The 22,045-nt window shown below is 37.7% G+C and overlaps 1 protein-coding gene across 3 annotated transcripts in view; it reads left to right on the top strand.

Annotated features, from left to right (window-relative positions):
• Positions 1 to 22,045, top strand: part of PDE7B (phosphodiesterase 7B) — a 380,291-nt gene that overhangs the window by 25,751 nt on the left and 332,495 nt on the right. The window lies entirely within an intron of this gene.

The following is a 22,045-nucleotide window of genomic DNA, read 5'->3' as shown; positions in this document are numbered from 1 at the left end:
ATATTTTTTTGATCTGTGATTGTTACTACAGCAACAGCTTTTGAATTTCCTTCCTTTTTCTAGGCGGACTGACTAAACATTATCACTTACCCCGAATTAACCATTTGAGGGCAACAGGCTTTCATTCCAAACAGTGTAATGGGAGACTCCTGCATTTTCTCGGCACTTTGAGCCCCCACGGAGAGCCGGTTGTTGGTGGCTTTTTTTTTTTTAATGAATGCGATTTTTATTTTCTACTGTGAATCTTAAAGTGTAGCGTCTTTTTAATCTTTGGTGGGATAGGGTAGGAAAATGTTGGTGAAGGGACTGGTGAGGGTTATGGAGCAGGGAAGAAAATCAGTTCTTTTTCTTGAGTTTGTCATGTTGGTTGATAGCAGACTTCAAGATGAAGAAATTAGTGGGACAAAAAGGAAGAAGCTGATAGTGAGATCGTGAGATTGGAGGCAGGAAAATCTATAGGAGGTGTCCAAAAACATTGAATTCTTGAGGAAAATTCACTTTGTCACCTTGTTGCATTTAAAAAAATGTTTTGGCTTCAGGAGTCAACAAAGGAGATGTAAATACTAACTTCTGTGACCAGTGATTTAGATCTGATTATTTACCAAGGAAAATAAAAACTTCTTTATGAACTCTGTAAATGTTCTAATTGTCTTTTCCTGCTATAGTTGAAAGCAGAGTCAGATATTTAATTAGAGAGCTAAGTGATTGAGCCTGGGGACTAATTAATCATCTAAAAATTCTGTTCTTCCTGGGATTTCGCCTGAGTGCCTATTGCAATGAAAGAATAAGCATTATTGCACCAGGAGGTAGGTGTATGCATTCACACACAGTAAATTCACGAAATGCTGCAGGAAGCAGGGGATTAGACACGGAGCTAATGGTGTTTTCAATGGCACGTTATTGTGTATGGGAAATCAGAAAGTCAATTTGTGTAAAAAGCAATTCAAGTAATACATGGTTAATATGAATTTCCTTATTACCTTTCTCAAAGTTATGCAATAGCCAGTAAGACTGGATTATTTGAACCCTGTTCCAAAATTCTGACATGATTTTCTTAAAGTTTTTATTCTCAACACTGAAACCAGAAATCTTTAAAACTGGGTCATGTAAGCAGTCGTATTGAGCAAAGTATCAGACACATAGTACGTTTCAAAGGGTTAACACCATTAACTGTATAAGACTGTAATATACCACGTTAAGAACTGCAAAAATATTAGCTCTGAAATGCAGAGGATGTGCCCTGAATGGACAATTGCTTTTCTGCAGTGCCTAGTGGGAAAACAAGGACTTTGTGTGTTGCAAATGCATAACTGCAGCTCCTCCATTTCCTCTGCTTTATCTTTTATTACTGGCTGCTGAAACAAAGAAGGGTGTCAGGAGTTACATCTTGATTGACATTTTCTCCAATAAAATGAAGTTGCTTTTTGTCTGGAGTAGAAGCCCAGAGTTAACTAGTTGCAACTCCAAAACCTGTATCCTCTTTGTAAGAATTTGTACCTAACACAGTAAGCTGTCTGATTTCAGAGTGCATTCAACTGCACAACATATGGTGACAAAATCATCAGTAATTGTATGTCAGCAAATTAACTGGGAGAAACTTTCTCAAATCAAATTACTTAGTATAGTGTGGAAAAATCCAAAATGTGTCAAGGACAGGTGTCAATTTAGGGAAAACAATTACGCCAGTGCATCTTCTCATACCTTCCACAGTCAGTGCAGAACAAAGCTACCCATTGTCGAGTACTGATAAAATCCTAGTTAAAATGTTTCCTGAGGACTCACCACCCTTCATCTGTTATTAATAACATTTAAATAATTTTCAAATGTGGCATTTTCAGCTGTTTTTGAAAAATATTTTCAGTATTAGTCCAGCCTAAAATATAATCTAGAAATCAGCAGTCAGTGATACCAAGGAGAATATTATTAATATTGAAGTGTATTTTCAGCCTGAGGATGTGTTAAATGCAAAAGTGAAATGTCCACATTTCTTACAGTGGGAGTGCCCACCTTGAAAATGCCTCTGCTAGGAATTAGTTTTCTCAAGCCTAATTTGTTGTTAGCCATGCCCAGATCACAGGGGAAGTTGCTTGTTGATTCACTGAACATAGTGCTGGAAGGAATTTATTAAGCTGTAAATTAATCCCAAGCATGAACGAAAGGGCTTCATGCAACTGAAGAGAACTGTCAAGTCTAACGATCAGAATAGACTTCAGAACATCTGAGTGTAGAAAGTATCAGATATTCTAAGTGGTTCAGCTCACGTTGTTGAGATATGTAACTTATTAGAGAACCATCTATGAATATAAATTATTATCCAAAGAATCTACCACCTTAAGGGTTCTACTCGTGTGTCCCAAAGAAGTTTTCAGTTAGATAGGACTCTGTTTTCTAGAAGGCACATCTGACTGGGAAAGAAAGGATTTGGCATTTGGAAATGTACCTGGTCCCTGTTCCTCCTAGTGGCAGCAGCAGGGAGCACTTCTGCTGCCCACATGACAGTAGCTTGGGGCCAGTACCCTAGGAATTCCACAAGCGTCCTCGGTGGCTCTGTCAACATCCTCACTCTGACTCATGGGGTGGCGCCTATTTGGTGTGTTGATAGTCTTTAAAATGGCTCATCTGCAAATTTGAGGAAAAGAAGAGGAAAGAGAATGCAGAAACTCAAACCGGTTGAACAGTTATAGTGCCAGGCATTCTTAGAAATTTGAATACAGAGAGTGAAAAGTATCAAAGTTCAAGTGTAAAATTAAAGCATTTTTGCTCATTCATTTTCCCTGAGGATCAGTTAACTATCTGAATGACTTACTTTGTATATAGGGAGAGATTGCATGAGATGTATTACAAAAGGCAGGGGACAGAGACAGGGACTAGGGTGGGCATCCTCAGTGAGGCGCCAGCTGGCTGGGTAACTCCAAGCTACTTGTTTACCCTTGACCTCACTTTCCTATTCTATCAAATGAATTGATTGTATTAGGTTATTTCTTATTCTTCTTTAAATCAATCTTCTATGCTTTTCTTACTCTCAACCTGAAGTTTTTAAAAAATATCACTTATATATAAATGTGAAAGGGACAGACCTTTATTCAGGAAATGTATGTTTTCTTGAACATCATGCATGAGGTCTGTACAGAGTGGAGTGTGGAAGAAAAAAGTTTGAGAGGGAGGTAGTGATGAAGGAAAACAACATAGATGAGGTGACTACGCCACTTGGAATTCAAGAAAATCTCAAAAATTTACAACTACTTGGAAATTTATTTTTTCTTACGATATTCTTTAATGTCAATTAAAGAAATCACCATCCTTTTGAAATCCTTTTGAAATTTGCATAATGGTGTGCTTAAAAATAGAATCTAAAAGAGAGCCAAAGTTTTCTCAAAGGGTAAGCTATTCACTGTATGTATGTGCCTTGGTGTCATCTGCCTCATCCCTTACACTTTGAGCCAAGGCCTTGTAGAAAGCAGAAGTCCCTAGAGAACGTTGAGAGCTGTACCAGATCCCAGCGCATTTGGCACGAGGGAGGAAGCTTCCTAGCTGTGATGGGCTCAGCGCTGACACACAAGTAGCGGGAAACACCCTGGTTTCGGGAACCCTCTAATGGTGACTGAGGACTTCCCGAGATTACTCACGTGAGTTAAGGTCAATCTCTGGAGGCCTCAGTTTCCTCATCTTTAAAATAAGGCCGTGGCTGCCTTTATCCCTCCTAATTCTGTGGTTTAGGACAAGCGATTAAGACTGCATCATTAGCAGGCTTTTTTTTTTTTTTTTTTTTTTACTCTTTCTCCTCTTTCATACCTTATTCCCACCATTCCTTATTATAGTTTGCCATTGCTCAGTTACCCAATTTCACACAATTATTTTCACCGTCAGTATAGTCCCATTGCCTAAGAAAACCAAAACTGAACCATGACCCCAGGGATTGAACAGTTTCACCCCAGGAAGGGAGACCCCACTCCTCTCCCCCGTTGTCATGTGTCTGGCCTCCTGGCCAGAATACTCCTTGAGATGACAAAGGACATGCTTTGTGTTCATTGGAGCGCTGGACTTGTCATTTTCCTCAATGCCAATCATTGCTTAATTCTCTGTTACTTCACTTATCCTCAACTCCAGTTCTGATTTCTTTAAAGCACAACTGAAAATATGTTGAAAACTAAGTTGAGGGAACCCTCCGAAGAAAATTTTTGGTGCAGTTGTCCATTGTCTGCTCAGAGGTCTTGCACCACTGGTGTGGGGTTACTCTCTGTCATAGGGGTGGGATTTGAAGTAATTAGATTACCTTAACGCACACACCAGAGGGATCCCATGTGGTCTGCAGGATTCCAGAGGGCACCTCCTCAGAGGGAGGCCCTACCATGAACAGCCACAGCATGGAGAATTGGTCAATTTTGTTATATTTTTCAAACTAATTAAACATGCAACGTATATTTATCCAAATAATTCCTAGAGAAACCACACATAGACTTTAAGAATTATATGTCAATTATTCAGGAAACATGTACATTAAGATGTATAGTTTATGCAGTTATGCAAGCAACTAATTCTTCAGTTTCAATATGATTTATACATTTCTTGGTTTTCCATGAGGAAAAAGAAAAAGACCTTCATTTCCCTTTCTCATTATGCCACTTGCCAGCTGCATCCAGTCAGATGAAAGAACTCACTCATCTACACAAGTGTAGAAAGCATTCTCATGAAAGGAGATGCTTCAGCAAGACAGAGGTCGAAAGAATGCCTGGATTTAGCAAAGGTCATGAAGTCTAAGAAAGAGATTGCTTTTCATGTGTTAGAAATATAGTATATTTCCATGTCCTTAAGACTAGTGTTCTTGCTTTTCCAATGAAAAGAAAATCTATTAAATTTGTTTTTTTCATTTGATTTGGAAATTGTTAAGTATTAATCATTTAAAACATTTAGCATTTTTATTTCCTGTTTTTCTGGACCTTTATTGGTTTTTTTTTTGGAGTAAATAATGATCTTTAAGTTAAAATAAAAGAAATAAAACAGGTAGGAAATTGTGTGATGGCAGTTTTGAATGTCTAGAACTAACATTCTAAACTTTTCTCTGTAGATCTCCTTTGATTATTAAAATCATTAATAGTTAGGAAAATATTCAATGGCATATACATATAACCTATATATAGATAGGTTATATATAGAGATAGATATAGATATGTATATAGATATATAGTTCCAGATGTGAAGAATTGTATATTTTTGGCAAATTATTTAATATTTTTTATCTTTTGAGTCTCTAGAATGTAAATTTATTATTATTTTATTTATTTGAAAGACAGAAACAGAGAAGTCTCCCATTTGCTGATTTACTTCCCAAATGCTTCCAACAGATGAGGTTAGGCCAGGCCCAAATCAGGAGTCTAGAACTCAATCTAGGTCTCCCCTCTGGATAGTAGGAACCTTACTACTGGAGCTATCACCTGCTGCCTCCCAGGGTGCACCTCAGCAGGAAGCTGGAATTGGGAGAGGAGCTGGGAGTTGACCCCAGACAGTGTGATAAGGGTGTGGGAGTCCCACACAGCAACTTGTAGCTTCTTAACCACTAAGCCAATGACCCCCTACTAAAATAACATTTAAAATGAAGTACTTTTAGTTTCTAAAATTTCTGGCTTTCATATGTAATTTCATATGTATTAAAACACTCATTCATAAGACCAATGTCACCTGATTCTCAGAACATCCCTGTAATGTAAGGATTAGTTATGCATGTTGTAAAGTCAAGGAAACTGAGGCTCAGAGAAATTAGAGCTAGCAGAGTTGGAAATCAACCTTTGCTGACAGTTTAAAATATTTTTTTATTTTTAAAATCCATCTTTAATCATTCTGAGCATGAGTTGGGAAACATTTTAAAAGATTTATACAAAGCATAAAAACATCTGTTTCAAAAATGCTAAAGCAACCTACTTACTACGTTTCTTTAAGGGAGATTCAACCGTCTAGAGTTCCGAAAGTATTTCTCTCACACATATTCACAGTGGGTGAATCTTAGACTTAACCATCAGAAGCTTTGCTCTGATACGCAGTGTAGTACAATGGTCAACAGGGCACAGTTTGCTCCTTATTGACAAGGTGGAGGTGCTGCAGCATCTGCCTCACAAGACTGTTGAGAAGGTGGAATGGACTTTTACTTGTCAAGTGCTTAGATCGTGGGTCTTGAGGATGTATCAGCTGGTATTATTTGCTCACAAGTTTTTAAATCTCATGGAGTCATAATTATTTTGTGCCTAGCGCTTTGTATGCTTTAAACGTCTATGAGAAATACTGTTTTTGCTGTGGTTTGTCCCCCTGACTTCATGGATTAGAAGCGTGATTCCCAGTGTAGCGCAGGTGGGCCCTTGTGGGAGGTGTTTGGGTCACGGGGGAGGAGCTCTCCTGAACAGATGCACGTTGTTGTCGTGGGAGTGGGTTTCTTATCCCGGGTGTGGGTGGTTATAACAGCAGCTGCTCTCGCCCCCACACCGTCTTGGTGGCTCACTCTCGCCCCTGCACCTTCCGTCAAGTCGTGCTGCGTGCGGTGGATGCCGGCACCACACTCTGGGACTTCCTGGCCTCCAGAACCTTGAGAAATGAATTTCATTATAAATGACACAATCTCGAGTTTCTGTTGTAGAACAGAAATTGAACTAAAACAAAAGGTTTTATCTCATTTTTTCCTTTTGGGTTAAATTATAGCATACATAAGAGAACATTATCTAGAGCACGATTCATTTATTATATGTGAATCCCTGTGTAACTGTTACCCAAGTCCAGTAATAGAATGTGATTACATGATTGACACCTCAGAAATCTCATTATGCCTCTTTCATTCCTTTATTCTCCATTACATCCTGAGACTCAAGAGGTTTTTACATTTAAAAGTAATTCAGAAAGTTCACGGAAAAATGAAATTCCAAATGGTATCTCTTCAATTTTGATTTTAGTTTTTGTTACTAATACATAGAAAAATATTTTTTCAATGTGTTATCAGCAACCTTGCTTAGCTTACTTGCAAATTATAATACTTTATAGATTCTTCTATTTTCTGTATAGATAACCATGCCATCAGGAATTCTGACAGTTCTATGTCTTCCTTTTTTCGTACTGCTTACTTTATTTCTGGCTGGAAATTTTCAGTAAATTGTTGGGAGTTAATAGTGGAAAACATTATCTTATTTCCAATCTGAGAAGGAAAGCTTCCAACATTCACCGTGAAGTATAATATCCTCTGTAAAATTTGGAAGCTTTCTTTTATTCCTAGTTTGCTACATATTTACTTTATTAAATGTTCTTCCTGACATCTATCATGTGACTCCTTTTAATTCTATTATAGCAGTGGTTGATTTTTAGATTGTCAAATTAAACTTGAAATCCTGGAATAAACTTAGTCGTGATATGTTATGCTGTTTTGTAGAAACCCGTTTTACCTTATTTTTTGGAGTGCCATTGATTATTAAGGATTTTGAAAATATGTTGTTAAACATTTGGCCTAAAATTATTCCTTCTGTTAATGATCTTATCAAGGTTCCACTGGCATCATTACATTATTTAGGAAATAGTCCATATTTTAAAATTTTCTAGGAGAGTTTATATAAATTCATATTTTTTTTCTTAAATGTTTGATCAAATTTATAAATAAATCTATCTGGGACTGGAATATTTTCTGCATAAGTTTTTAGTTACAGTTTTATTTCCACCGGTTTTATGGGCTATTCAATTTTCTGCTTTCATTGTCAGTTTTGGTGAGTTTCTCAAGGTCTGTATGGGTTCATAGTTTTTCAGTCTTTCTTCTCTTTGAATATTTACATTTAAAACAATAAATTTTCCATAACGTAGTTTCAGTTATATCCCATAGGTTTTAAAATGTACTGTTCTATTATCATTTAGTTCAAAATAATTTAAATTGCAATTTTGTTTTGAATTCATAGATGGTTTGGAACTACATTTATTAATCTGCAAATACACTGGAATATTCTAGTTGTTATTATCCGCGGTGTATTCTACTGTGCTTATAGGTCATACTGTACATGATTTAGATCTTTAAAACATATATAACCCAATATATAATTTTTGTAAATGTTTCACATGTAATTGAAATGAATTTATTCTACAGTTCTTACGTATAGTGCTATGTATGATGAGAACTTGAAGAAGTTTGTGAAACTGAAGTTAAGAAAATAATTTTCATGTAAGAAAATGAAAACAATGCATAGCTTCTTAAAAAGTACATTTACATTAAGCAAGTTTCATGTATTTCATATATACAGATTTAGGAACATAGTGACACTTGGCCTCCCCCACCTACACATACACACTCCAACCCTTCCTCCTCCTCCCTCTCACATTCCCACTCTTAATTTTTACAAAGATTTATTTTCAGTTTCCTTAACGATCATATAGTTAACCTTACACTAAGTAAAAGAGTTCAACAAAGAGTATGAAGAAAAAAAAGAAAATAAACATACAAAAATCCAAAACAAAATACCCATTGTTCCTCAATGGAAGAAGAACAATCATTGAATCTCAATATGTCTATTTCACTCCAAAACATTACATTTCAGGTACTCTATTAGTTACCTTGGATCAGGGAAAACATATGATATCTATCTTTTTGGACAGGCATATTTCATTAAGTACAGTGGTTTCCAGTTGTGTCCATCTTGTTGCAAAAGACAGGATTTCATTTATTTGTTTTTTACAGCTGAGTAGTATTCCATGGTGTATGTATACCATAATTTCTTTATCCAGTCAACAGGTGATGGACACCTGAGTTGATTCCATTTGTTAGCTATTGTGAATTATGCTGCAGTGAACATAGGGGATAGGGTGGGTACAGATAACTCTTTCATATGGTGATTTCTTTTGGATTAGGTAAATTCCCATGAGTGGGATGGCTGGATCATAGGGGAGATCTTTATTCAGATTTCTGTCTTCCACTGTAGTTGCACCAGTTTACATTCCCACCAACAGTGGATTAGGGTACATTTTCCCTCACATCCTTGCCAGCATTTGTTGTTGTTGATTTCTGTATGTGAGCCATTCTAACTGGAATGAGGTGAAGCCTCACTGTGGTTTTCATTTGTATTTCCTTGATGGCTAGTGATCCTGAGCATGTCTCAAATGTCTGTTGGCCATTTGAATTTCCTCTATTGAAAAATGCCTGTTCAAGTCCTCTGCCCATTTCTTAACTGGGTTGTTTGTTTTGTTTTTGTTGGATTTCTTGAGCTCTTATGGATTCTGGATGTTAAGCTTCTATTAGTTGCATAGTTTGCAAATATTTTCTCCCATTCTGACGGTTGCCTCTTCCCTTTCCTGAGTGTTTTCTTTTGCAGTGCAGAAGCTTCTCAGCTTGATGTAATCCCATTTTCAATTTTGGCTTTGATTGCCTGTGCTTCTGGGGTCTTTTCCAAGAAATCTTTGCCTATGCCAATTTCTTGTAGAGTTTTCCCAATGTTCTCTAGTAATTTGAGGGCACTGGGTCATAGATTTAGGTCTTTGATCCATTTTGAGTGGATTTTTCTGTAAGGTGTAAGATAGAGGTCTTCTTTCATACTTCTGCATGTGGAGATCCAGCTTCCCCAGCACTCATTGTTGAAGAGAATGTCCTTGCTCCAGGGATGGTTTTGGTTTCTTTGTCATTCAAATCATCTGTAGTTTTACTGATTCTTCTGCTTTTATTAATTAATGATAGATTACATATATATTACAAATTTCAACATGACTAAGGCTTTGTCAATTTTTCTTTTAGTTTGGTAATAACTTACTCATATATTGTATTATACAATGTGAAATTGGCATTTTATAGATCAAAACTAAATATTTTGATACTATGCTTTCATATCCTGCCTTCACGGGGGGAGGGGTAATAATTGGTTCTTTAGGAGCAAAACATGCCTTAGATCTCAGAATAGTTTGTGACCCTCTAAATAGTTTTACTACATAAATTTTGATATATGTATTATATATCTGTTTCTTTCAGGGAAGTGAAATCAGGGAAATGAATATCTAAAAATGTTTTTTAAGGGGGTACCATAATAATGAAATATAGGTTGACAATTACTTATTTGGATATGAATGACAATTACTTATTTGGATATGAATGCTAAATTATTTTGAACTTCCTGATGAACTGGAATTTTATAATAATAAGACATCACTTCAATTTTTTTGTCTTCAGTTCTACTTTTTTTTTAGTTTTTTTTTGTTTTGTTTTGTTTTGTTTTTTATGTGACAGTTAGAGTTATAGACAGTGAGAGAGAAAGAGACAGAGAGAAAAGTCTTCCTTCTGTTGGTTCACTCCCAAAATGGCCACAACGGCCGGTGCTGTGCCCATCCGAAGCCAGGAGCCAGGTACTTTCTGGAGTCAAATGAGGGTGCAGGGGCCCAAGCACTTGGGCCATCCTCCACTGCCTTCCTGGGCCACAGCAGAGAGCTGGACTGGAAGAGGAACAACCAGGACTAGAACTGGCACCCATATGGGATGCCGGCACCTCAGGCGAATGATTAACCAAGTGAGCCACAGTGCCAGCCTCTCAGTTCTACTTTAATAATCTGTAAAGTTACCGTTCCATTAGTTACTGTTTTCATAGCTTGTCATTTTAGATTCCTATAATTTTTAATTCTTATATGTTTATGTTTTGGATGTGTTTCTTTACAAGGAACAGAGAAATAATTTTGTTTTATGATGAAATCTGATTATGTTTGTCTTCTTAATGGAGATTTTAGTCCTTTTATGTGTAAGATAACTAATAATGTATTATTGAGTTCAAATATGCTGATTTAATAGGGACAGTCTATTTTTTCTTCTTGTTGTGTATTACTTTATCCCTCCTTGCTTTCTTTTATTTGGATTGAGTATTTTTGTCATTGCTTTGTTTCCTTCCCATTAGCTCATTATTTTTTACATTTAAAAATTTTTTTATTTATCAGAGAGGCAGAGCCACAGACAGAGAGGGAGAGACAGAGAGAAAGGTCTTCCATCCACTGGTGCACTCCCCAAATGGCTGCAACATCTGGGGCTGGCCCAGTCCAAAGCCAAGAGCCAGGAGCTTCTTTTGGGTCTCCCACACAGGTGCAGGCACCCAAGGACTTAGGCCATCTTCTGCTTTCCCAGGCATAAGCAAAGAGCTGGAAAAGATGCAGCTGTTGGAAGAGGGGCAGCCGGGACAAGAACTGGTGCCCATATGGGATGCCAGCAACACAGGTGAAAGTTTAACCTACTATACCACAGCTCTGGCCTGTAATTTTTTTACATTTTTAAAAGACATTTCACTAGAATTCGTCTGTGACCGTACTTTTAACCCCTCGTGGCACATTTGAGAACTTTGCAGTGTTTTACTACATTTGTACCCTTCTGAATTATATGCTACTGTTCTTTATAGTGTTTAAATCCTTTAATAGTTACCATTATTAAGCTTGTAAAATCATGTACATCCTTTGTTCCTTCTTAAATCTCTGTGATTACATATAGGATTCTACTAGGGTAGTGATGATTCAGTGTTCAGGTTTTGATTTTTGTTTTCATCTGAAATGGCTTTATTTCACCTTTATCTCCAAAGTGTACATTTCTTGGCAATAAAATTCTAGGTTTACAATTCCCTCCTATATATACTTAAAGATAATGTTTTGTTTTCGTATAACTTTCATTGTTTCTGATGATAAATCAGATAATAGTCTAAAATATCTGACTTTTTCCTCTCTTTGTAGTACTTTATTTTCATCTTTGATTTTCTATAGCTTTATCATAATTGCTTAGGTGAGGTTTTCTTTGCATTTATTCAAATTTAGGCTTTCTAGTCTCTTATGTGTACCTTGGTGGTGTTAAACAATTTTAGAAGATCCCCATCATTTGTTTCCTACAATGTTGCTTCCCCCCTATTCCCTCTTGCCTTTGTTAGTGGGATTCCATTACTTGTAACGTAGCGATTTGAGTGTTCCTACCCATGTTGTTTATTTTTGAATTCTTTGTACTTCATTTTGTATATTTTTTGAGTAATACTTCATTTTGTTAGTGTCTCTGTCAAAATTCTCTGTCTTGTTTAACATATCCTTGAAAATATTCTTATGGTTTGAAGGCTTTTGTAACTTTTTTATTTGGGTGCCTTGAGTATCTGCATCTATTGTCCACTACTGTCCCTGAATGGATAAATTTGCCTTACCTTTGATATACCTGATATAGTTTAAGTGCAACATCATATTTAAAAAATTGTAAGACATATCAATTTGTATATATTTATGAGGTATCATGTGATGTTTCATTGCATGTGTACATTGTATAATATCTCATTAGAGTAAATATATTCTTTCAAACATTTAAGAAAAGCATCCAAGATCCTATACTCTAGGACTTTTTAAAATAGAGAAATATATAGCACATTATAATCACCCTACGGTGCCATAGAACCCCAGAACATTTTATTCCTCTAGCTATAACCTTTTATCCATCCATCAATCCTTTCTTTACCCTTCATACCCAACATCTGATAGCTTATTTTTATAAAGATTCATTCATTTGAAAGGCAGAGTTATAGAGCCAGAAGAAGAGAGATAGTGAGATCTTCCATCCACTAGTTCACTCCCCAGTGGCTGCAATGGCCAGGGCTGAGCTAGGCGAAAGCCATGAGCCAGCGCTTCATCCAGGTCTCCCATATGGTAGCAGGGGCCCAAGCACTTGGGCCATCCTCCACTGCTTTCTTAGGTACATTATCAGGGAGCTGGATTGGAAGTCGAGGAGCTGCATCTCAAACTGTCACCCATGTGGGGTGCTGGTGTTACAAGTAGGTGTTGGTTTTAGCTGCTACGCCACAATGCTGCCCCCTCTCCTTTTTTTTTCCTGGTAACTTCTATGATCACTTATTTCTTTTTAGATTCCATATATGTGTAAGATAATACAATATTAATCTTTCTGTGCTTGGCTTATTTCGCTTAACATGATGACTTCCATTTCCATCCATGCTGTTGAAAAGATTTCATCATTTTTGGTTGCATAATATTCCATTGTGTATATACACTACACACATATATACATGTCACATTTTCTCTATCCATTTCTCAGTGGATGGACACTTATGTTGTTTCAGTTTCTTGGCTATTGTGCTGTAATGGGAGTGCAGATGTCTCCCTGCAGACAAGCTTCATGTCCCTTGGATGTATACCCAGCAATGCAATTCCTGGATCAAAGATTAGATCCATTTTTAGTTTTTTGAGAAACTATACTGTTTTCCACATGGCTGTACTAATTTACCTTTCCACAAATAGTGTACCAGAATTCTCTGTTCTCCATATTGTTGCCAACATTTGTTCTATTTTGTCTTTTTGATAATAACCAATCTTATTGAGTGAGGTGATATTTTGATTTGCATTTCTCTGATGATTAGTGATGTTGACCATTTTTTTTCATGTCAATGGTTATTTGTCTGTTTTCCTCTGAGAAATATTTTTGTCCATTTTTTTAAAGTGGGTTACTTGGGGGAGATTTTGCTTGCTTTGAGTTGCTTCAATTCCTTAAATATTCTGGATATTAACCCCTTATCAGATAATATAGAATGAAACTAGTGTCTCTCATTCTGTAGGTTGTCTCTTCACTCTGTTGGCACCTTCCTTTGCTAAGCAAAAGTTCTTCAGCTGACAAAATCCCCTTTGCTATTTTTGCTTTTCTTTCCTGTGCTTTTGGGGTCTAATATGAAAAATTCTAGCACATCCTAATGCCATAAAGTGTTTTCCCTATGTTCTCTTTTAATAGCTTCAAAGTTTCAGGTCTCATATTTAGGACTTTAATCAATTTTGAGTTTATTTTTGTATATGATGTGGGATGGGGTCTAGTTTCATTCTTTTACACATGTATATCCAATTTTCCCAGCACTACTTAATAAGAAGATTATACCTTTTCCAATATATGTCTTAATATCTTTTTCAAAGATCATTTGTAGACATGAGGGTTTACTTCTAGGGTCTTCTGTTCCATTGGTCTTTTGATCTGTTTTTATGCCAATACCATGCTGTTTTAATTATTGTAGCTTTGTGATATATATTTTTCTTTATTCAAATATTTATTGATTGATTTACTTGAAAGGCAGAGCAATGGAGAGAGAGGTGTTGGGGGGGAGAGAGAGAGAGAGATAAAGAGAATCTTCCATTCTCTTGTTTATTCCCTAGATGGCTGCAAAAACCAGGTGTGACCAGGCCAAAGTCAAGAGCAAAGAACTGCATCTTGGCCCATATAGGGTGGGCCCAAGCCCTTGGGCCAGGCACATTAGCAGGAAACTGGATTGGAAGTGGAGCAGTAGGAACTTGAACTGGTAGTCCAGTGTGGGATGTTGACATTGCAATTGGTGGTTTAACCCACTGCACTACAACGCCATTCCCCACCCCCAAATCATTTTGCAATGCATGAGAAGTATTTTTTCTGTTTCCCCTTTAAAGCATTAAGACCCACTCTTAAATCCTTCTTGTGTTCCTGTTCATCCTAGGCGTTGCTCCAGGAGGTTTGTGTGACTGACTCAGGCCACCACGATGAATCGCCAAACAAAGCTTTATTCAAATCAGCGGGCTGAGCGCATTTACTCAGTCCTTTAGTTACCAGTGCATAGTTACTTAAAGGTTTTGCTGAGTAAGCCAGTGGAAGGATGTACTTTGTGATGTATTTCCAAGTCAGATATTATAATATCTCTTTACTTTGTCATCTTTGCTCAAGCTCACTTTGGCATTTCAGGGTCTTTTGTGGCTCCATACAAATTTTAGAACTAATTTTCCTAGTTCTGTGAAAAATGTCATTGGAATTTTGACAGGAATCGCCTTGGATCCACAAATCACATTAGACAGTAGTCACGAGTTAATTGGATTCTTCTAATCCTTGAACACTGGATATCTTTCATTGTTCTGTGTCTTCAGTTTCTTTCATCAATGATGTACAGTTGTCATTGTAGAGATCTTTCACCTCTTTGGTTAAATTTGTTCCCAGTATGTATTTGTGTATGTGTATATGTATGTATTTGTTAGTTATTGGAAATGAGATTCCTTTTTGGTATGGTTTTCTTTTAAAAATTTATTTATTTATTTATTTATTTATTTATGTGAAAGTCAGAGTTAGTTAGAGTTAGAGAGATCTTCCATCTGCTGGTTCACTCTCTGAATAGTTACAATGGCCAGGGCTGAGCCAAGCTAAAACCAGGAGTCAGGAGCTTATTCCAGGTCTCCCATGTGGGGTCAGGGGCCCAAGCACTTGGGCCACCCTCCACTGCTTTCCCAGGCACATTATCAGGGAGCTGTATTGGAAGTGAAACATCTGGGACTTGAATCAGTACCGATATGGGATGCTGGAGTCACAAAGCAGTGGCTTCACCTGCCGCTACAGCTCCAGATTGCTTTCTTGATTTCTTTTTCAGATGATTCACTATTGGTGTATAACAATGCTGCTGATTTTGTAGGTTAACTTTGTATCTTGCAACTTTGTGAATTTGTTTATTAATTCTAACACTGTTTTGGTGAAATCTTTGGGATTTTCTGTATGTAAGATCATGTCATCTGCAAACAGTGACAGTTTGGTTTCTTCCTTTCTGATCTGGGTGCATTTCATTTTTTTCTCTTGCCTCGTTACTTTAGTTAGGACTTCCAATATCATGCTGAATTTAAGTGGAGACATAAAAATGGTCTCTTGTTTCAGAGCTGAGAGAGAAGGCCTTCAGCTTTTCTTCATCCAATATAATTAAGTTGTTGGCTTGCTATATGTGGCCTTTATTATTTGGAAGTATATTCCTTTTATACCTAATCTGCTAAAAGGTCTTACCATGAAGAGATATTTAAATTTTTTTAAGATTTATTTTATTTATTTGAAAGAGTTACAGAGAGAGGTACAGCCAGAGAGAGAGAGAGAGAGAGAGAGAGAAAGAGAGAGAGGTCTTTCATCTGCTGGTTCCTTCCCCCAGATGACTGCAACAGCCAGAGCTGAGCTAGCTGATCTGAAACTAGGAGCCAGGAGCTTCCTCCAGGTCTCCCATATGGGTGCAGGGACTCAAAGACTTGGGCCAACTTCTACTGCTTTCCTAGGCCATAGCAGAGAGCTGGATCAGAAGTGAAGCAGCCAGGACTCCAACCAGTGCCCATATGGGATGCTGGCACCGCAGGCTGGGGCTTTAACCCTCTGTGCCACAGTGTGAATCTGGTCATATTGAATTTTATTACATGCCTTCTGTTGAGAGGATCAGATGATTTTGTCCTCCACTCTGTTAACATGGTCTACTACACCAATCGATTTGCATGTGCTGAGCCATCCTTGTCTCCCTGGGATGAATCCCATGTGATTATGGTGAATGATCCTTTTAATGTGGTGTTAGATTTCATTTGCTAGTATTTTGTCAAGGATCCATGAATCTATGTTCATCAAGGATATTACACTGCTGCTTTGCCTTTTGGCTGTATCCTTGTCTAGTTTTGATTTCAAGGTAATACTGGCTTCTTAGAATGGATTTGGAACAATTTCCCCCTCTTCTATTTTTTGAAATAACTTGAGAAGGATCGGTGTATATTCTTTTTTAAAAGTTTATCAGAGGGGGCTACCATGGTGGTGCAGGGGGTGAGGCTGCTGCCTGCAGTGCCGGCATCCCATATGGGCTCTGGGTCTAGTCCTGGCTCTCCTCTTCCAATCCAGCTCTCTGTTTTTTTATGGCCTAGGAAAGCAGTAGAAGATCACCCAAATCCTTGGACCCCTGCACCTGTGTTGGAGACATGGAAGAGGCTGCTGGCTCCTGACTTCGGATGAGCTCAGCTTCGGCCATTGTGGCCATTTGGGGAGTAAACCAGTGGATGGAAGGCCTCTGTGTGTGTGTGTGTGTGTGTGTGTCTACCTCTCTCTGTAACTCTGTCTTTCAAATAAACAAAAATAAAATTTAAAAAAAGTTTACCAGAATTTAACAGTGAAGCCATCTATTCTTAGCCTTTGATGGGAGATCCTTTAATCACTAATTTAATCTCACTACTAATTATTGGTTTGTTTGCATATTATTTTTCTCATGATTCAATCTTGGTGAGATATATGTGCTCAAGAATTCATCCATTTCTTCTATGTTATCAAATTTGTCCCCCTATAATTTATTCACAGTTATCTCTAACAGTCCTTTGTATTTCTGTGGTTTCAGTTGTAATGTCTCCATTTTTACTTCTGATTCTATGCACTTAAATCATCTCTTTTTTTCCTTGGTTGGTCCAAATAATGTTTATAAATTTTGCTCAGCTTTTCAAAGAATTAGCTCTTAGTTTCATTGATTTCTTTGTATGAATTTTTAATCTCAATGTCAATTATTTGTGCTCTGAGTTTTATTTCTTTCCTTCTATAAATTTTTTATTTGACTTTTTTCCTGTTTTTCTAGTTCCTTGAGGAGCAATGATAAGTTACTTATTTGAGATCTTTCTGGTTGTGTTGTTTTGTTTTACGCAGGCACTGATTGCTCTAAACTTCCTCTAACTACTGCTTTTGCAGTATTGCACAGGTCCTGGTATGATGTGTTTCCATTTTTATTTTTTTAAATGTTTTTTTAATTTCCTCTTGTTTTCTTCTTTGATCTATTTATTGATTGTTCTGGAGTAACATTTTTAAGTTCCATGTATTTGTATAGTTTCTTGTTACTGATTTCTAGCTGGGTTACATTGTGGTCATAAAGATATTTGATTCGAATTTGTTCTTTTAAACTTGTTGAGACTTTTTTTGTGACCTACCAGATATTCTGTCTTAGAAAATATCCCATGTATTCTTGAGAAAATATTGATTCTTAGCTGTTGGATATAAAGTTCTATGAGGTCCAATTGATGTAAGGTGCAATCTAACTCTGCTATTTTCTTTGTGATTCTCTGTCGAGATGATCTGTCCATTTCTGAAAGTAAGGTGTTAAATTCCCCTACTAGTACTGTATTTGAGTTTATCTCTCCACTTATGTCTATTAATTTTTGATTTGTATATTTAAGTTCTTCGAAATTAGATGCATCTATATAAATGTTATTTTCTCTTGGTGGATTGAGTCCTTCATCGTTATCTAATGATTTTCCTAGTCTTTTTTTTAATGGCTTTTGAATTAAAGTCTATTTTATCTGATGGAAATATGGCTACTCCCACTTTCTTTTGGGTTCCATTTTCAATGAATATCTTTTTCCATCCTTTCACTTTGACTTTGTGTCCTTACTGATGAAGTGAGTTTCTTATAAGCAGCATATAATTATGTCATACTCTTAATATATTTGGTCATTCTATGTCTCTTAATTGAGTATTTAGACCATTGACATTTAAGGTAATTATTGATAGGTGAGATCTTACTATTGGCATTTTTATACTTGTTTTGTATTTATTATAATTTCTTTTTCTCTCTCATAATCATTATTTGTGGATAAGTGATTTTCTCTAAGGGTGTATTTTGATTCCTTGCTTATTTTTGGCAAATTTGTTACAGAGTCTTAGTTTGTGGTTAGCAGGAAGCTTATAAAAATTTCTTTGGATCTAAGAATCTATATTGAAATGATAAGTTTAACATTGATTATAAAGACAGGCAAAATATCAAAAATACAAAGAGATAAGAAGTCCTAATAAAGAATAAGTTTATAGACCATTCTTTACCATGTTTTTGAATTTTTAAAACTATTTTTGAATGTGTATTTGTTTTCATCTACTTGAAAGGCATAGTGACAGAGAGAAGGAAGGAGAAAGTGTCGGAGGGAGGGAGAGAGCAAAAGAGAGATTGATCTTCCATTTGCTGGTCCATCCCCCAAATGCCTATAACAGTCAAAGCTAAAGCCAGGAGCCTCAAACTCTGTCTGGGTCTCTAGGTTTTTCAGGATGCTTTAGCATAAAGCTGTATCAGAACAAGAGTAACCAGGATTTGAACCAGCCTTCTGATATGGGATGAGGGTGTTCCAAGTGATGGCTTAACCCCCTGCACCACATTGTCAACCCCCCACTTTGAATTTTTGTTGTTACATTTAACCTCTTTCAATAATCTGACCTTTTTCAATATTCCCTACCTCTTAAAATTTTAAAGTAGTGATTATAATATTTTTAGTCTTCAAAGTAAAGGTAGAAATGATTTATACACCATGTTTGTAATATCCGAGCATTCTGAATTTGTGTAGTTTCTCTTACCTGTGAGTTTTCTACCTTCTGATACTTTCTTCTTACTTCATAGCATCTGTTTGTTTCCTTTAGTTTGAAGAACTTTTACTTCTTTTAGCATTTCTTGTACCACAGTCTGGTGGAGATAAATTCTCTTAGCTTTTGTTTTGGGACTATCTTTACCTCAAATCTGCAGCCTAGCTTTGCTAGATATAGTATTCTTGGCTGGAAATTTTTGTCCTTTAAGACAGCAAATGCCTCATCCTACCCCCACCTGGCCTAGAGAAGCCTGCATCAGGTGAATTGGGACCCTTTATGTGTTGCTTAATTCTTTTCTCTCGCAGCTTTGAGAATCCTCTCTTTATCATTAACTTTGGTGAGCTTGACTATAATGTGGACTAAGTTGGCTTGAATCTGACTGGTAACTTTTGACCTTCATGCACCTAGGTAGTTGTGTCTTTCTCTAAGTTTTAGTTTTGTCATGCTCTCTTTGAATATCCTTTCTACCCCTTTGGCAATCTCAATTCCCTCTTAAATCACAATAACTTGAATGTTTTCCCTTTTTTATGCTATTCTGTATTTCCTGCCAATTTTGTTAGTCTTAATTCCTTTTATCTTTATTCTCCTCCGCATGTATATTTTCAAATAACCCATGTTCAAGCTCGCCACTTTTTCTTCTGTCTGACCTACAATGCTGTTGTTGCCTTATCTCATTTTTTTCACTTCATGTAGAACCTTGATTTTGTTTGATTACTTCCATCTCTGTATCAGTGCTTTCTTTAGAATATTGAATCGTTTCTCTGTGTTCTCTTGGATATTGTTGTATTTCCTTAAAATAGCTACTTTGAAATATTCATTTGAGATTTTGTAAATTTTAGTTCCTGGATTGTTGGTTTCTGGCATCTTATTTTGCTCTTCAGGTGAATTCACAGTTCCCTGGAAGTTCTTTATGCTTGTTGGTATACAACATTGTTGGTACATTGAAGGGTTAGTTGTAGTAATCTGGCTTCATTTGTGGCTGCCTTTCTAGAAATTCTCAGAAATCTGTTTATGTCTATGTGTAGACACCTCTGTTTTAGCACTAGGTCTCACCGTAAGTTACAGTTTTGCCCCAGATCCACTGCTGATGTGCTATTACTGATGCAGTGTTACAATACTCCCCAAACTCAGATTTGTCCCCAGTCTGCAGGTGATGTGTTCCTCAGAATTAGCTGAAGAAGTACCTAAAATGTGGTGGTCCATCCCTACAAGCCTCTTCCTGGATCTGCACTAGACTCAGATTCCTTGTCATGTGTCCATGAATGCCACACTGCTAGATCACACCTGGAGTCCTGAGCCCCCAAGACCAGTACAGCCTGGGGGCGGGACCAAAAGCTTGTCTTGCTGTTATCTGTCTACCTCTGAGGTGAGCTCACTGCCAAATGAAACATCCATCAGATACTAGTAATATTGCCTGGAGTATAGGATTGCTCCACTGGAACCACAGAACTTCACTGTGCACTGAAGTAGGTCTAGAGGCTCTGTCTGCATGCATTGGCCTGGGGACAAGGATGTTATGGATCTGCTCAGCATTGGGTTTTTTCAGCCTGGCACTGAGTCCCAAAACAGTCCTGTGATCCCTTGCTGTCTACCCAAGGTTGTAGAAGGGATGATAGAGGCAGCCCCTGAGCTACTCAGATAGGCCTTATTGAGTCACACTTGGGTCTCAAAGTCACTAGACCCTGTGCAATATTGGGGGTGCACACCAGGGCTGCAAGAGATTGGTGATGCTACAGACTTAAACATGTCTGTCTCAGCAGGGCATAGGTTTCCACCTGATATTGAGACAAGTCCAGAAACCTGGTCCCTAGGCCCATGCCGAGGGACTGAAACTGTTAGGATCTGTCCAGTGCTGGATTTGAGCAGCCCAGCACTGAGTCCTAAGACATAGTCATTTGGCCCCTTGCTGCCTGCCCAAGGTTCAAGGAGAGATGTAAAGGCAGCCTTCTGTTGCCAATGCCTGCGGGTAGGCATGTAAAAATGCTCAGGCTGTGAACACTGACCAGGGGGATAGGGGCCTTTGGGCTTTATCAGGTGCTGGGTCTTGGTGCAGTAGACCTGGCTCTGAGCTTTGAGCTCTTATGTTCAGTCCTAAGTTCCTTCTCTCCACCTCTCCACGGGTCTGGAGTTTTTGCTTTCTGCCAGCTTTCTGGCAGTGAAAGCTCTGAACATCCACCCCAAAGGTCAGGGCCTGGGGGCCGGGGCAAGAAGAGTTCAGTCTCACTGAATTTTTCATAGTGAGCCTGGCACTGGAATTCAATTCAGCCTGCCCCTCCAAGCTGGACATATTTCTCCATACTGTGCTCCTTGGAGCTAGGACAGGGATGACATGGACCACTCATTCCTGCTTTCTTTCTTCAATGCAACTTTTTCCTCTGATTATAAAAATACGTGCCCTGTGGTCTCTCACCTGGCTGCCATAACTCTTGAGACAATGTGTTAGTGTATTTACAGCTGTTCACACTGGGATCTCTGCTTGAGGAGAAAGGAGGTACTTGTGGAAACTTCTTACTCAGCTGCCATCTTGGTTCAACATTCCTGCTTTTTTAAGATTTGTTTATTTACTTATTTATTTATTTGAAAGGCAAAGTGACAAAGAGAGAATGTCTTCTGTCTGCTGGTTCATTCCCCCAAATGGCCACAATAGCTAGGACTACACCAGAAACCCCATGTAGGTGGCAGGAACCCAAATGTTTGATCATCTCCCTCCTTCCCAGGCACGTTAGCAGGAAGCTGGATTGGGAACAGAGCAGCTGGGACTTAAACTGTCACTCATATGAGATGCATGCATCCCAAGCAGCAGTTAACTCCCTGCACCAGTGCCCACCCCTCCCTGGTATTTCTGATGGAGCACTGAACACTGGTAACTTTGCAGAAACATATGTAAATCCTATTGGGAGAAAGATAATATCACCCCAGGCCGCAATT

This window comes from Oryctolagus cuniculus, chromosome 5, assembly GCF_051225735.1.
Source record: "Oryctolagus cuniculus isolate XC-2025 breed Fujian yellow rabbit chromosome 5, ASM5122573v1, whole genome shotgun sequence".
NCBI lineage: Eukaryota > Metazoa > Chordata > Mammalia > Lagomorpha > Leporidae > Oryctolagus > Oryctolagus cuniculus.
Note: the sequence above shows the minus strand (reverse complement) of the source record. Positions and strands in the feature narration are given on the sequence as shown.